The sequence below is a fragment of the Heterocephalus glaber genome, unplaced genomic scaffold (genome assembly GCF_053883595.1).
Source record: "Heterocephalus glaber isolate CG9 unplaced genomic scaffold, H.glaber_assembly_v1.0 deba00001504, whole genome shotgun sequence".
Classification (NCBI taxonomy): domain Eukaryota; kingdom Metazoa; phylum Chordata; class Mammalia; order Rodentia; family Bathyergidae; genus Heterocephalus; species Heterocephalus glaber.
Genome location: NW_028258324.1, coordinates 20,532,474 through 20,548,969, shown reverse-complemented (window position 1 = coordinate 20,548,969; position 16,496 = coordinate 20,532,474). Strand labels below are relative to the sequence as shown.

The following is a 16,496-nucleotide window of genomic DNA, read 5'->3' as shown; positions in this document are numbered from 1 at the left end:
AACATTAAAGTGAATGATGATAGTAAAAAATTACTTTCAAGTTCATCTACTTTACTGATAAATTAATCAAAAAAATTTAAGCACCACTAGATGAAACATCAATAAGACCAAAAGCTATTAGGGTAACCACAACATATTCTCTTGTGTCTCTTCCAGATCTTTTATTTGTTTATAATTACCAAGCATTTACTGTCCATATAAAAACAGCAGTAAAGAAGAAATGAGCCCTCTGTTTGAGAAATTTAGACTCATTAGGAAAGACAGATACCAAATCAACTAATAAGAATATAAGAAAAATAAAATAAGTTCTAGGGCCACAAGTATATTTATGTAATAAGACAGAGGGACAAATGAGGAGGTTATATTTGAATTCAGCTATGAAGGATGCATAGGTTGAGAAAAAAACAAAAGAATATTAGAACATCCCAAGTCAAAGGGACAATCTGAGCAAAGGGACAGATACCTAAAAGTTAAGCTTTTATTCGAGAAAGAATGAAAGGCCAATCAGAAAAATCTTGATTGCTAGAGTTTGTTAGAGGTTTGACCTATTTGAAAAGCCATGTTAGAGAGTCAGATTTAAGGTGTATCATATAATAAACACTTTGCTCATAGGCTAGGATTTTTTTTTTTTTTTTTGGTACCGGGGGTCAAACTCAGGTAGGCTAGGATTTTTTTATTTAAAATTTTGCTTAGATAAAAATAATCTAAAGAGAAGACATAAAATGGGTGAATTCAAATTGGAATCTATAGGAACAGAAGTAGGGAAAATATACTATAGACTTAAAAGCTAAAATAAGTTGTTGTTATTGTTGTCTGAAGCTTAACATGGATTCAACCAGGAAGTAAATAGTTTTATGTTCCACCAATAGAGTTGATCAGCTGAGAATTATTTTTAAAAACAATCTACTGCAGCCCTTTAAGTTGGTGCTTGAGAGTAGATGCTCCAAGTAGCTTACCTTCTCTGTATACCAGAGGAGCTATGCGTGTCTAGACTGGTATCATTCCCAATCTTTCTCGAATCATAGACCCCATGGACAGCACAAGCAAACATAATCAGAGTACTAATTTCATCTGACAGACCAAAAGCATGTACAAATTCTAATAGTTATAAGTAAGGTTAGTGTTACTGGTTATTTTCACTAGTATCTGCATAAAAGTAAAAGATTGGCATTTGACATAATAAAATCATCCATTTTCTGTTTTAAATCCTTACCTTCTTATAAACTAGATATTGAGGCATTATTGCATCATATATAAAACCAACAAACATAACCCAGCATGAAATAAATTAACTCAAAAATAGTTTATAGCTTTTGCTTCAAGAGCTACTTCTCTCCTTTTCCAGGATTTATATTTAGCAAACTATATTTCTTCTTGCCAGAATACATGTGACAATATGCTACAAGAAGAAACATAACTAAAACTGTCAAAACTAAGCTATCAACAGCAGATTTGTGTGACAGGGCAAATGAACGTTGACACAATGTGATAACAAAAGCAACCCAGTCAAAGCCCACAGGGCAGCCACTCTAATACCCCAAAGATGGTATCCAGCAGTAGCATATACTATTCTTGCACGTCAAAAGGAATCTGTCATGTGTAAGAGATGACTATCCAATGATCTTATATTGAAATTGTTCACATGCATTCATGTAAAGGATAATTTAATTATGTAAAGTAAGAAATGGTGGGACAGGGAGAGGTGAAGAGAGCAGAACTCCACATCAAGCCACTGGAGAGACTAGATGAGTTTAGTGCAAAGAATTTGTTCTCCAATCATTGCACACAGTCATCCTTGGCCTTCCCTTCCCACTGCAGCCACAGAGAGCAATCACATCTGCAAGGAAAATCAGCTCTTGAGCAAGCAAGCTCTTTGTTCAGGAGTTCCATGTTTAGTTCTTGTCTAGTTCTTGTCACCTATTTCATGTTGGAAACCATGGTGAAACAACAAACATAATGTTATCAACTGGAATCCAATGTTACTTTCCCTCCTTTTTAACACCTGCACTTGTATAGCTGCCTTTGATCTCCTCTCTTAAGAAGAAAAAATTCTTAATCAGGAAACCTCAGAGAAATTGATTACTAAAGTGTTTGAAGGTAGATGTGAAGAATTGCAGGTTCTTACAGGGAACTGGTGTGCTAACCCACTTATGATGTGCCCTCACAAAAAAGAAACTCTTCTCCAGCCAAGCACTGACTGGAACAAGATGAAAACATTCTCTCACAACAAAGTCCTCTGAGACCCACTGTTCTCCTGCCAGCTGGACTGCTCCCTTCTCCCAACAAGGAAGCAACAACTGGAGGCAGTGACTTTCTAGAATCCTGTCCAAGGCATGAATAAAATGGATCAGAGGAAAAAGTGCTCTGCGCATTGTCAAATCTGTGATCAGTGTCAGTAGGCTGCATGAGAATTCCCCACCCACCATCCTTCACCTGTAGACTTCCAAGCATAAATTTCAAGAAATATATCTACCTACATTCTATTATTTATAGGGGTAAGGTTTCACTGAGTTTATCACTGGAGGCGCCAGATGCTCCCTAAATCCCCTTATCTCTGAATTCTTCCACAAAGAATGAAGGTGTTAACCAGAAAATGGCATAAGTATATAATCACCTCTGCAATTACCTGATAGTCAGACTTCGACTTATTCAGTTACTGAAAACAGCTTCATATACGTATTAAACAATGAAGTCTCTAAATGGCAAGAAAAATCTCCTTCTGTATAGAGGGACAATGGGGCTATTACTGTGAACATTCCTCTGACCAGAAACTATTGATTTAATATTATGCATAAAGTTAAGGTTATTGACTGAATAAGTTAGATTATATTGAAGCATCCTCATTCTACTTCAATAAAGGTGCACATGTTAGACATGGCAAAATCTGAGTGAAGCAGAATCAATAGAAGTAGGAAAATGTTACCCAAAAACAAGGGTGGAAAAAAGATAAACACTGGACCTTAGTAGATAAAACTGTAGGGTTTAGAAACAGAATTTCTGGTTCAAATCTGACTTTGCTACTGCTGCTTTATGAGTTGAGCAAGATACCTAGCTTCTGTGTTCTTGTGTTTACTCAGCTATGAAGTGAGGATCATGATGCCTCACTGGAAACATACCTCATTGGGCTGTTTTGAATGAGTTTGAATGTGTTGATACCTGTGAAGTACAAAGAAAGCATTTGGCACAGAATAAGCCTTTTGTAATCATTAGCTGTTAGTACAGATTAGGAAAACACAGTAGTTAGGAGTATTTGAGCTAGAGCAAAAGATCTCACATATCAAAATAGGCCTTGATGGGAATCACTCTTAGATTGTAACAAGTAATGGTTTTTATAATATTGTTCTCAATTCCTCCATAAAAGAAGACAGGAAATAAAAAGTTATTCAACTTACATACTATGGTATAGACTCTGATAGTTTACTTTTTTCACATGTTTAGTTAAACTTATAATTCTACATGTAATAAAATGTCTTTTATTTCCCAGGCTTTTTATTATCATACATATAAGGGTTTTTTTCCGTTTTTCCCATTAATAGATGCAGTAAAAAGAAAATGAATTCATGTATAAAACAAAGAAACAAAATTGACTACAGTTGCTTTTCCATACACCAGTGAAGATTATCTTTTCTTTTTGGAAAATATCTGGAAACTCTTCTTTGGACATGAAAAGCAATAACTAATACCTAGTTTGAAAAGAAAATTACAAATAGAAAGGTCAGCCCCCCCACCCCGCGCCCGCATAGTAAATTCAGAGGAATTTTGTCTTTCCCTGGGTTGCCCTGAGCATAGTAGGTAGGGTAATGGGAATGGAGGGATGAGGAAAGAGGCTCCATGGTTACAATGATGTACTATGTACTAGGGTGCTATGAAGGACACAGCAGTGAGAAATCCCTCGAAGTGAGAATGCAAAATAATTTTCTAGCCCTGTTGAATTTCAACATTAACATTAAAGCCATTTCTAACAGCACATTAAATTTTCCATTGGTCATTCTTAAACTTAATTATCTTCAATGATCTTAGAATAAGTATAAATGTATGATGATTTAAGGGAATTGGCTAAGGTAAATGTCTAGTGTGGAAAAAAACAGGTCAGCAAGAATCATCAACAGACATGAAAACCAAGGATAATCTTGGTAAAAAGATTACATAAAGGCAGCAAGATATAGCAATACTTGTGAGGAGATGATACACCTTTTCTAGCAGTGACGGTTACCAGATCCCTCTTTACCTCATTTTTAATCCATAAAATGAAGGAAATGATGTCACTATTTCATATAGTCACAACAGAGACTGAATGAGTGAATCAGTGTAAAGTTTATCTGTTTAGAAGACAGCTAGCAGTAGTCTGTGTTGAATAAATGCTGTTTAATTCTACTCCAGTAAATCTTTTATACATCCATGACTGAATATAGTCCTTTAAAAAGATACAAAAAGAACTTCAAATCAAAATAGAATCATATCTGTATTGTTCTGCAAATAGAAACTAAGGTGAAGAGTTAAGAATTCAAGCTGACACACAAGCATCAGAACAATTAAAATAAGTACTATATAGAAACTCTCAACATTCCTTTCTCTAGAGAAACAAGAATGCAAGATAAAAACTGTGAAAGTAGAGAAAAACAGATTCATAACAAGGGCCATATACATTCTATACATTATACCTGTTTCCTTTGGTTACACAAATAATTTTGGCAAACAAGCAAAAAATGTTCAAAAGGACACCAATAAAATTTCTGGATCAAGATTTTATTTTAATTTTTTATCAAAGTACTAATTTTACTAATAAGTATTCAGGACAAGGTTAAATTACATGCAATATACCCAATTTCATAAGTCACAGAAGTAATGCACCATTTTAAAGACAACTTATTCAAAAAGTAAACATATGCTTTCACTTGATCAGAAATTTGATTATCCTGAATAAACCGTCTCCTAAAAATACCAGCTAACTTAAGTTATGGTTTACTGGTCTTCTGATTTCTGTTTCTCATTCTACCCAACATGAAACAACTATGAAAAGATTTTTCAGCTGTTTAACTTTACCAACTACAAGTATTCATTTACTTATTTATCATGGGACAAGAAACATTTACTGTGTACCACTGTCAGGGATTCAACACTGGGTAGAGATATGTTATGATTTCAGGGTTTTGTTTTACTGAATGCGAGATTATGTACAAGGGGAATTGAAATATATAGTGAGGTTTTTAAAAAAATCTATTACAGTAAAAGATCCATTGCCACTAGTCTCCCTCAAAATACACCCCCTTGCTTTGAATACATGTAACCCATTGTTCTTGCCACTTTCGGAAGCAGTTCTGCAAATCCTCTTTTGTACTGCCTTTATAAGGTATAATCGAAAACACGGTGAATGCTGCTGCTGGTGTTACCCAATGAAAAGGCAAGTTCTTAAAAATATTATGGTGTGTCCCCATCCACCTAGTTACCAGATCTGGCACCGTATGCCTTCTGGCTCTTCCCAAAGTCAAAATGATCATGAAAGGTAAACATTTTGAAAAAATTCAGGTCATCAAGTCAACCAGGAGAATGCAACTGAAGACATTCGTGAAAGAGGATTTCCAGAGCTGCTTCAGAAAGTGGCAAGAATAATGTGATAAGTGTGTTCAAAGTTAGAGGAGTATTTTGAGAGTGGCAATGTATCTCTTATTTTAATTATTTTTAAAAATTTAAGCTTTCACTATGTATTTTAATCACACCTCATATATATTCCTGCCATTCTGTGGCCATGTAGGATATGTTCCTTTTTTGCTTACCAGCCATCCATCATTAAGGAGAGCTTGAGAAGATTTCCAAAACCTCACAAAGAATAGACTGAAGAAGAGTCTTTAATGAGAAAATTTATAAGCCAAGCCCAGGGTTATACGCAAAGAGAAGGAACAAGACCCCTATTTTTTTATCATTCTGCAGGGAACTGTACCCAGTCCACTTGGAAGGGCTTCTGCCTCTATTGGCCAACTTCTCAAAAAGCAAACATCAAAACAACCAGTTCTCTCTCTCTCTCTCTCTCTCTCTCTCTCTCTCTCTCTCTCTCTCTCTCTCCCTCCCTCCCTCTCTCCCTTCTTCTCTCTGTCTCTCCCTCCCTCTGTGTGTGTGTGTGTGTGTGTGTGTGTGTGTGTGTGTGTCTAATGGAGGGCAAGGGAGAGCTTCTCTCTGTCTCTCCCTCCCTCTGTGTGTGTGTGTGTGTGTGTGTGTGTGTGTGTGTGTCTAATGGAGGGCAAGGGAGAGGGTAAGATAGAGTTTGGCCAAAGTAAAGATTTTTTGATACACAGAAGGCTGGAGAATAAAGCAAACAGGTTAGTTTCTGCAGTAATCTGAGAAAGCCAATTGTCTAACTCTTGGAAGTCATGAGAAATTTATATCAAGTATATAGCCCCCTACTGTGAGAAGAAGGAAGACCCAGTCCGTGGGATGCTGAGGTTGGATGCTGTTACTTCTATGAGATGAGGGAATCATCTTCACTCACATCTGATTCCTTTTTCCAAGTAAATACTAAAGATACCTCAAGGTAATTTTCAGACAATTTGAGCCCCTCACTGTGGTGTGCCAGATTGTCCTAGGTATCAAAAATGTCAGAGTAAGTAAATTGGATGAAAGTCCCTGCTACGATCTAGTGGGAGATGCAGATTAGTGCAACCAAAACTGTTGTATTAGGTAATATCAACAGTGTTGTTCACAATGAGGGAGGGACAGTTTTACATGAATTTTAATATGCAATGAAAATATATAACCAGCTTACCAAATATTTACAAATATTGTTTGGGATAAGGCTAAAGGAGTGTAAATTTTAAAAACAATGGAGGAGAGGCTGATTGTCAAAACACTATTAAATAATAATACAGATAAAACCCAGACATAACTAGAAATTTCTCATGTGGTGTGCAAATAACTATAGTTCAGAAAACAACACTTCTTGTCTGAATTTTCACAAAACCCTGTGATGTAACCATAAATACACTGTACTGTCAGGAATTGGACCAAGGCCTAGTACATAGGCAATCCCAGGACCTGAAGAAAAGACTGCCTGGGTCCACAGCCCCTATTATTTCTACAGTCCCACACTGATATCAGGAACACCAATGATCATCAAAAATTCAAATTCACTTAGGATTTTCCCAAATTCTGACCTAGAATAATCAACTCCATCCCACAGAGCAATCTGGAGCCATCATGCTGTGGATCATGAAAGGAGCTGAAAACACAAATGCAACTCTTTCTTTTTCCCACCAGGTATCAGTAGCTCAGGTTTAGTAGTGTTTACTCTGCCTGTACCTTTGCAGTACAGAAACCTTAAGGCAGTTACCTCAAAACTTAGGAAAATATCTACTGATATTAGGTTGCCCCATAGAGAGATTTTCCATCAAAGGAAAAATCACGGAGAAGAGGAACTAAATATGAAATGAGAAAAAACTGCTGAGCTAGCTTTTACCATAGAAGCCATTAACCATGTTGGATTAGTGAGCTCTTCCAAAGCCACATCTGCCCTGTTAAAGCTTTAAGGGCCATGTGCCAAAGTGAAAATTAAATAAGGCAATGAAAATACTGTGCCCAAATGAATTTGGTTTTATTTCTACAACACAGAGTGGGGCCTCTGTACTATAAAACAGCCGCAGAACGACTTTGCCAAGTTGTGGCGGTTTCCCAGAATGCATTAAAAACTCAGGAAGCCTCCACCATCTCTACTAATGATGCAGGCTACTACATCATAAAATGACTTCTATTCTGACTTTTAGGGAAAGGCCCATTTGGTGAAATTTTCATCAAGCAATGTAATATTTACATGTCAATTTCAGTCTAGTGTATTAGACATGGTTTAAAACTGCAACAATAAAAGTCTCAGAATGCCTGTGGTAATCAAAAAAGCCTTCCCGTCTTCATTGCCTCTTTTCCTTCCAATATTACTAAGTATCTTGCTCTACACAAAAAAAAGACATTTTCGATCTGAATTTTTTAGGAAAGGACAAAGGATGTACACCCATGGAATTAGATGATGTATTCAAATGCTACTATGACATTTCCTATTCTGCTCATTGAAGTTATCAAAAGTCTTTAGCCATAGATTACTTTCAGTTGCTTCAGGTATTAAAGTCTAAATCATTTAAAAAGTCTCTTACAAGTCTTTTTTGGTATAAATAAAACTTAGGATATCTTCAATGATTTGGCAGAGTGGTAAATCTGAATTATGAATTATTCGTTTTACTTGCTTTATTTCTGGAATTACTATCTCTTTTTTCCCTTCAAGTATATTCAGTAACTCAAACCAGATCAAAAATATACTTACTAAACTATTCCAATGAATACAAATCATAAAAAGATTTCTAAGTTGTAAAATATATATTTATTCTTAGGTACCTAAAACAGTTTGTTCACTGGATTACTAAGACATTTTTAGCAAAATCTTCCTTCTATTTTTTCTTTTTTCAGTAGAAAACCCAAATTGGTAGACTATTACATTTTAAAACTTCTAATATAAACATTTCAAAAAGCTGGATAAAATGTTTAAAAAGTTCTTTTTCAACACCTAGCTTAACTTGATAAAAAGGTGGAGTCAAGGAGACTTTCCAGATGATAAATATCAAGAGGGTATGGAAACCAGTGTTCCATGCATATGAAATAACACTGAAGGTACCCAGGGAGACAACATCAGTACTATTAAACTAGAGACCTAATTTTTTTTTTTTTTTTGTACCAGGGATTGAACTCAGGACCTTGCACTTGAGAGGCAGACAGTGGCACCACTGAGCTAAATCCCTGGCCTAGAGACCTAATTTTTAATGCTCATATAGAGATTGAAAAGTAGCATGGGACCATTCATTCTACTTAGGACTGCAGCAAAATGGCTTAATACTAAATAGCTACCTATTCCATTGAATTAGTGGCTTTGTAGTACAGGCAGTGATCAAATGCCTAGGGAAGGACCTGGTCACAACTCAGACCTCAAAAAACAATAGATAAAGCTCAACTTGCTAAAATTTAATTTACAATCCATTAACAAAACACATGGGAAACAAATGTATCTAAGCAAAAGCCAGGAGGCATGATAAACAAGAGGATTTGATTTTGCAGAATTTTATGTAATAGGATAGCAATACCTTTCTAGGTAAGCTGGAGTAGTTTGTGGCAGACTAATACTCCTTATGAGGACCACAGGAAAAGCTGGAGAAAAACAAGAATTATATATTTGGCAATATCATTGGAGGACCACAGAAGCAAAGTAATGAAATTCCCAAGGTCTGAATTTTGGTGAAAGTGGAAGCATGAACTGATTGCTTTTTCCATGGACCAATTGCTAGTTTGAGGAATAAGGCAAAAGGCCAAAAACTGGTTGATAGGTTTATTGGTTGGTTGATTCATTGGTTTTATTTGGTAGAGCTAAGGATTGAACCTAGTCTTCTTGCATGCTAGGCAAGCACTCTACTACTGAGTTTCACCTCAACCCTAAACATTTGGATTTTGCCTATGCAGAGAAATCTTTCCAGGAATAGAAAGTCTACCATATATTTGGTATTCTAAAAAGACGAAAAATAATTGGAGACTTGATGGTTTTCTTCTCAAGATATCTGTAAAGTTCTGAAGGTGTGCAGGGAAAGGGGCTGAATGAAGATCTGCCAAGGAGTGAATTCAGACAGGCAGAGCAGAATCTTCTGGAAACCCATGGTGTCAAGGAGGCAAAGACTAGAGTTCAAGACTGACCAGACAGAAGTCTCAGAAGAATGCTCTAAGAGGACTCTGAATAGCAGCAGAAATTTCAACCCAATTTTGAATCAGGTTAGTCTGACCAGATTAATGTGCTTAATCTCAATACTGACTTGCACAGAAAAGAGCAAATTCTCCAGAGAGAATATAATATCATCTGACGCTTATGATTTAATAGACACATTGCCTAGCATTCAATTAAAAGTGACTTTCAGTTTCCAGAGGCTACCCCCATTCTTTGAATTATGTTTTCCTCCATCTTTAAAACAAGCAATTGCATCATTCTAACATCTGTTCATCATCTCATCTTCCTTGATTTTTCTGCCTCTTTTTTCTATCTTTTAAGGACCCTTGTGATTTTATGAGCCCACCTAGATAATCCAGGTAAACTTCCTGTTGTAAAATCCTTAATCACAAATGCAAAGTCATTTTGCAATGTAAGGTACCATACCTATTGGTTCCTGGCATTAGGACATGGAGATTATTAGAAAACTATTGTTTTGTGTACCACTAGAATAAAACAAAAACAAAACAATAATGAAATATCATTATACAGCATATATGTTTACACATTTTTGGATTAATATGTAGAATATTAGTTATTTTGGAGATTATTTTGAAGGTATCATTTATTGGCATCTACCCTAGAAAAAATATCACAAGTACACAAGGAGATAAGTTCAGAGATGTTTACTGCAGCACTATTAGTAATAGAGGAAAAGGGAAATATCTGTTTCTTGGTTGAAGAAAAGTAAATAACTATGTTTTATTTGTGCAATGGAACAATTGTGTGTATGTATGTTTTGCTATGACTTTTTATTAGTACATATTTGTAGTACATAAAGTTTACATTCCTTGTGTGGAGTTGGTACATATACATAACATCTTAATTATGAATTCTGTATGTTAAATAAAACAAATTAACTAAACCTCTAGAACAAAAAAAGGAAAACATTGTTTAATTATAAATATAAAAATCATTTTAAAAATAAAAACTAAAATAAAATTTAAAAATCATTTTAGTTAGAAAGATGGAACTAGCATCTGGCTTTAAACTTATATTTGTAAGAAGCATGTACATTTTCAAATACACATCATAATAATATTTTGTATATATATATATGATACATATCATAGGGTAAAACCCCAAAACCAGGTTAGGTTTGTCTCAGGAGAAGGAGGAGGTTGAAGGAATACAGGAAGGTCATTAGATATAGCTGTATTAGTTTTTAATTTTAGTAATTAGTGAAATGTTAGCCTCTTTAATCTTAAATGAAGTTCATGGATGTTTGTCTTATTATTTTCTAATTTTACATTTTTTTCAATAATTAAAAGTATGTCTTAATGATAACTCTTATTTCATTCTCTCTCTAAATTATCATAACCACGAAATTAAAGGAATTAAATTACAGATTGACATAAGAAGCTGAACCACATGTATATTAATGAATAAATCATAAAACTGAACATAACGCAAGTGGTTAGAAAATAGTCCTAAAAAAAGGAGTTACTGGGAAGGGGATTTAGCTCAGTGGTTCTGCTGCCTGCCTCGCAAGCACAAGGTCCCGAGTTCGATCCCTGGTACCAAAACCAAAAAAAAGGAGTTACTAACTTGACTGTGTCATGTGCTAGAGGATTTCATCTGAAATTGTTCAAATTTTATGGAACTTCTAAAGAAAATTTATCCAGGAAGAAAGGCTCAAATATTTTATTATCTATAATTGTATTATATTATATATTTATTATCTATATTATATATTTATTGTAATTGTATTATATTATATATTTATTATCTATAATTGTACTGACCATAAATGAGCAATTTCTCTAGAATATAGTAAAATAATTTGGCAACCTACCCTATTATTTCCCTTTTCATCACCCATAATGAGCAATTTTTTATCAGAGCATCACCAGTCTCTCCCTCTCTCCCTCTCTCTCTCCCTCCCCTCCATCATAGCCTTATTCCTGACATTCTATTTGTACAACAGCCACTTGTCTATGGCAAAAAATGTGAAGAAGAATTTACTCACAAACCCAATTGTAGAATATAAATGCTAATTAAATTTCATATTATAATCAAATTGGGTCTCATAATACTTCACTTCACATTGGTGATTAAATTTCAACACATGAATTTTGGAGGACATAGCAATAGTCCATTGGAATAATATTTGCAACTGTATATGCTGCCTTCAAAATTCAAGTTCCAACAATGTGTGCTTTACCTTTGCAGATATTTCATTGCAAGACCAGATTTCTAGACCTCAGAAATGTCAAGAAGGAAATAAGCTCCTGTTTTCCATAGAATTGATCTCCAGCCTTTTGATATACATTTTTCTTGGTCTTAGCAAGACATCTTGGTAAGCAATTTGCATTTGGTTTTCAGTGTTAGTGCAAGGACAAACTAAATGGGTTTCTACATGGCTTTTTGTACCCTAATATCTGTTACTCAAAGAATTAGGAAGAAGCAACTATGGAAATGTTTCTATTTGTCAAATACATTTATGTATAGTATATATAGAACTTGGAAAATAGCCAGATAAAATAGTTTTGGGGTACCAGTGAGCTCTACATGAAGGTGATTTGGGTCTAAATCCTTTCATTATACTATATACATAGGCCTCCGTTTTGACTAATGAAGAAAGGTAGTGTTCTTGGAACCAAAGATTTATATCTCTTTAAGGCAATTCCCACTGATCTCTTTCCCTAGTACATACTCTGATAAATGGTGATGTAGGCCTTTGGGAGAGATTTAGAAAGTTTGCTGTATATCTCTGAGCTATTCACCCATCCTTCATCAAGGAAACTTTCCCTATTTTCAGAAATTCTTGGTCTGCAACACACTAAGGTTTAATATTTGTACAGAAAACTGTAACTCAAGTCAGACTTCTGTTCACTAGACTTTTTTAAATAATAAAAATAAAATAGTATTCTAACAGATTTCTCATCTTTTTCCAGCTTAGGAATCAATAAGCAGCTACCTCCTACCAAAAGTACACCAGATTAAATCATTCTAATGATTAAATCTACCCCTTTATCAATTTCCACAACCATGTCAATACCATAGGCTTTTAAGTTCTGTTAGGAAGAATCTACCACTCCAGGACTTAGTCTTTGCATTTGAGATGAAACATTTCAATGGCAGTGTCTCCTATCAGCATCCGAAATCAACAAGATAACAGTTGCTAGGGGACTTTTCAAAGATGATGGGTCTGCTGTCAGCAACACATTTTTGAAGAAAATCTCTTTCAGGGCCCTATTGAGAATCATAGGGGGTAAATGAATGTGCTGCATATGAGCAATCCATTTCAAATTCATATCTCCCTAAGTCTGGATTCCTTCCTAATCAAAGCCCTGACTTTCACATAGAAGACTTGACAAGAATATCAGTGTATCTGAAAAATAGTGCCAAATGCAGGACGAAAATTTGAATTTGACTTTGAGCCCTATATTACAATTGATAAAATAGTTTCAGCAAAGAAAAATTCTATGGTCTCCTCTATCTATCAAGAATTTTAGACTTTGAGACCGTAATTCTTGAAATTCCCATATGCCATAAGAAGCAAACACTTTTTCTGTAATCCTTGAGTTCCTTATACCTCTGCATACAGTTCCTTGGCTATGACCCTGGTTCCCTCAAAGACACACCTTCTATGAGTACTTCATTCCAGGTGACCACAGATGAAAATTAGAGGGCTGTTTCACTGCATGTCTCAAGAGCCTTTCATGTTAGCTGGACTTCAGAACATTCAGGTTGAATCAGGACAGAAAACCAATTCCAAACTTCTTGTTTTCCTTTTATCATGTTTTCTACAATGACTTCTGTAATCAGTCTCTATTAGCGAGGGTTCTTGGCTATAAGAAAAACAAGCTAGTTTAATGGCTTAAGCACAAAAGGAGTTCATTATAAAGGTACGGACAGCTGGAACATTTTTGAGATCTATAAGGGAATAGATTAAAGGTTAAGATTTCATAAATAATGCCCACAACTGTACCATAGAATCACCTCAGTGAGTGAATAGCCACTGCCACCAATACAACTAGCAAGTTAAAACTACAGTTTACATGACTGCCAGTAGTAAGATTTTATTTCCATCTAACACTAAGGGTGTTTCTGTGCCAGAAGTTTTATCTTGGAGGCAATTCATGCCTCACAACTAAGAGATTAAATGCTGTATTAACTAAGAAAGCTAGTGAAATAGATTCTTCATGGAGTCTTCCTTATGTTACTCCTGAGTCACAGTCAGGCACTAATGATAATATCAACATTTCAGTTTAATTACTCAAAAATGCATTTTCAATTGCCTTTTTCTATTGGTTCCCTAAGAAAGAATGATGGATGTTATCATATGATGTAAATATCATTGCGGAAATCAAAAAATCTGGAATCAAAGTTCACTTTTACATTTGTAGAGTCTTTGCAGTCACATCATTCATTTTTATGAGAATAATGATTTCTACCCCAGTGTTGCTATGATCATTATACAGTAGTACCTTGGTTCATGAACACTTTTGTTTCTGAACAGTTTGATTCTCAAAGTGTTTTGCAAAATTTTGTTATTGTTTGCAAACACTGCATCAGGTCATGAACACAACTGTGGCCATCTTTCCTGCACCACTACAAACACAGCCATCTTTTCCAGAATTGTGGAATGAATCAAATTTGTGAACCGAGGTACTACTGTATTCAATACTTGGTTGCATTTCCAGCACTCTGGGAAGCTAAAGCAAGACGAGCATAAATTCAAGGACAGCCTAGGGAATGGAGTGACTTACTGAGATATTGTCTCAAAATAAATTTTAAAAGGGCTGACGGTATATTTTTGCAAAAAATATGAATATGATGCTATGTTATACTTCTGTAATCCATGTAATTGAGAATCAGGATTTAGAATCAAAACAGAAAAGGCAATGAAACTGTAATACAGTAAGTCCTCAACTTACGAATGAATTCCATTCCAGGAGAACATTCATAGCTCATTTGTAAGTCTGACAAACTCTTATTCCCTTTTGACAAAAACATACAATGTAAAGTATAAACACACACAAATACAGTAAGTCCCTGACTTTTCTGTCTTTTTTTGGTACCAGGGATCAAACTCGTGACCTTGCGCTTAGAAGGCAGGAGTCAGAACCACTGAGCTAAATCCCCAGCCACCCTGACTTTACTGTACTATTGTGTATTATCACACTGTACAGTGAGCACACAGCAGCACAACTTGACATTGTCCAGCAGACATTTGAGCTGCTTCCATGATTTGTTTGTATCTGGAATGTTCATAACTCAAGGTCCATTTTTACCTGTAGAAGTTTGCAACTTGAATGTTCATAAGTTGGAGACTTAATATTTTGAAATGGTTAATAAAACCCTTGTAATCTTGAATGGGAATTGAGTGGACCAATGTTAAGTCATGATGAATTTTCCTTTTATGATCTATGTTCTGACTCTGAATATGAAAAATGCCAAGAAAGAATAACCATCCTATTCATACTGAACACTCTCAGGACCCATATTATGGTCACCCCACACTGTTCCCCACCAATAGGAATCAGGGGTCTTTGGAGAAATGGTTGATTTCAGGTTTGGTAAGAAAAATTTACAAAATGATGTCTATGTACTTTATTACACAACACAGCAAGTAAATTCTGTAAGACTACTAGGTTACTGTTAAAGGAACATAGAAGTCAATTGGAAGGGGGTTTACACTGGTGAAACATGGGAATTTTAAGCATTAATAAAAATAATAAGTGAAATATTTTGAAATATCATAAATGTTTAAATCTATGTGTATATAATATAAAAAATAAAGTATATAAGTTATAAGTGAACCAACTCATAATTTTGAAAGATAAGAAGTTAATTATAGATCAGAACATCATCATTTTTTAAACCATGATGGATCTAGGCATTGCTCTTCAATTGCTTCTAATACTACAAAAGATAAGAATCCAGATTATGTGTACTTCTTGAAATCAGCCCTGTCTCTCTTCAAGACTCTAGATCCAAATGTTTCCTTTTGGGAAATACAGATTTTTATATTCAACACACCAGAGAGGCATTTGGCAAAATTAAGACTAAAAAGTTCTATGAGGAAAATGAAGCATATTTTTTCAACACATATCTGCAGAAGAGAGGAAAACCATAGAAGGTATTTAAGAGTAATATCAGCACATTCCTATATGAAGACCTTATTTCAGCCTTGATTTGAACAAACAGTAGGAAAAAAATATAACATTCATAGAAGTATTAGAAATTCTCACAGTAAACTTGTTTTTTGATGGTATTGAGGAACTACTGTCAATTAAATTTTTGACACTTTAAAAAATCTTAACAATCATACTTAAAAAAAACCTTTTGTTTTAAAAATAATAATAAAATGTATAGGGGAAATTATATTTTTGGAGGGATTTGCTTGAAAGTAATTTGTGAGAAAGAAATTGGTTTGGGTATAGGTGAAACAAGATTGGCCAAAAGTCAATAATTATAACTAAAGGACAAGTACATATAGGAGTATATACTGTCTACCTTTGTGTAGATTTATAATTTTTCATACTAAAAATTTCAAAAGAAGGTCACTACTTAATGAGCCATATAATTCTAAAGAATCAAGTCTGTATTTGAGTTCGACTAACTCATTATGTGTGATTTTTTTTTACATTCTGCCATCTTAATTCTTAGCTTTTAGAATCCCTGTTTTATACATACTGAATACACTGAATCTGTATTTATAATTTTTTGTGACACGACTAATCCAATTTTTTCCAACTTGTATTCATTC

General features: G+C 34.7%; 1 long non-coding RNA gene across 2 annotated transcripts in view; it reads right to left on the bottom strand.

The window, feature by feature from the left end:
• Positions 1 to 16,496, bottom strand: part of LOC147825266 (uncharacterized) — a 230,926-nt gene that overhangs the window by 64,575 nt on the left and 149,855 nt on the right. For both annotated transcript variants that reach the window (XR_015440849.1, XR_015440850.1), the window contains one exon: positions 13,366 to 13,572. This is a non-coding gene — a long non-coding RNA (uncharacterized LOC147825266). The remainder of the gene's footprint in view (positions 1 to 13,365; positions 13,573 to 16,496) is intronic.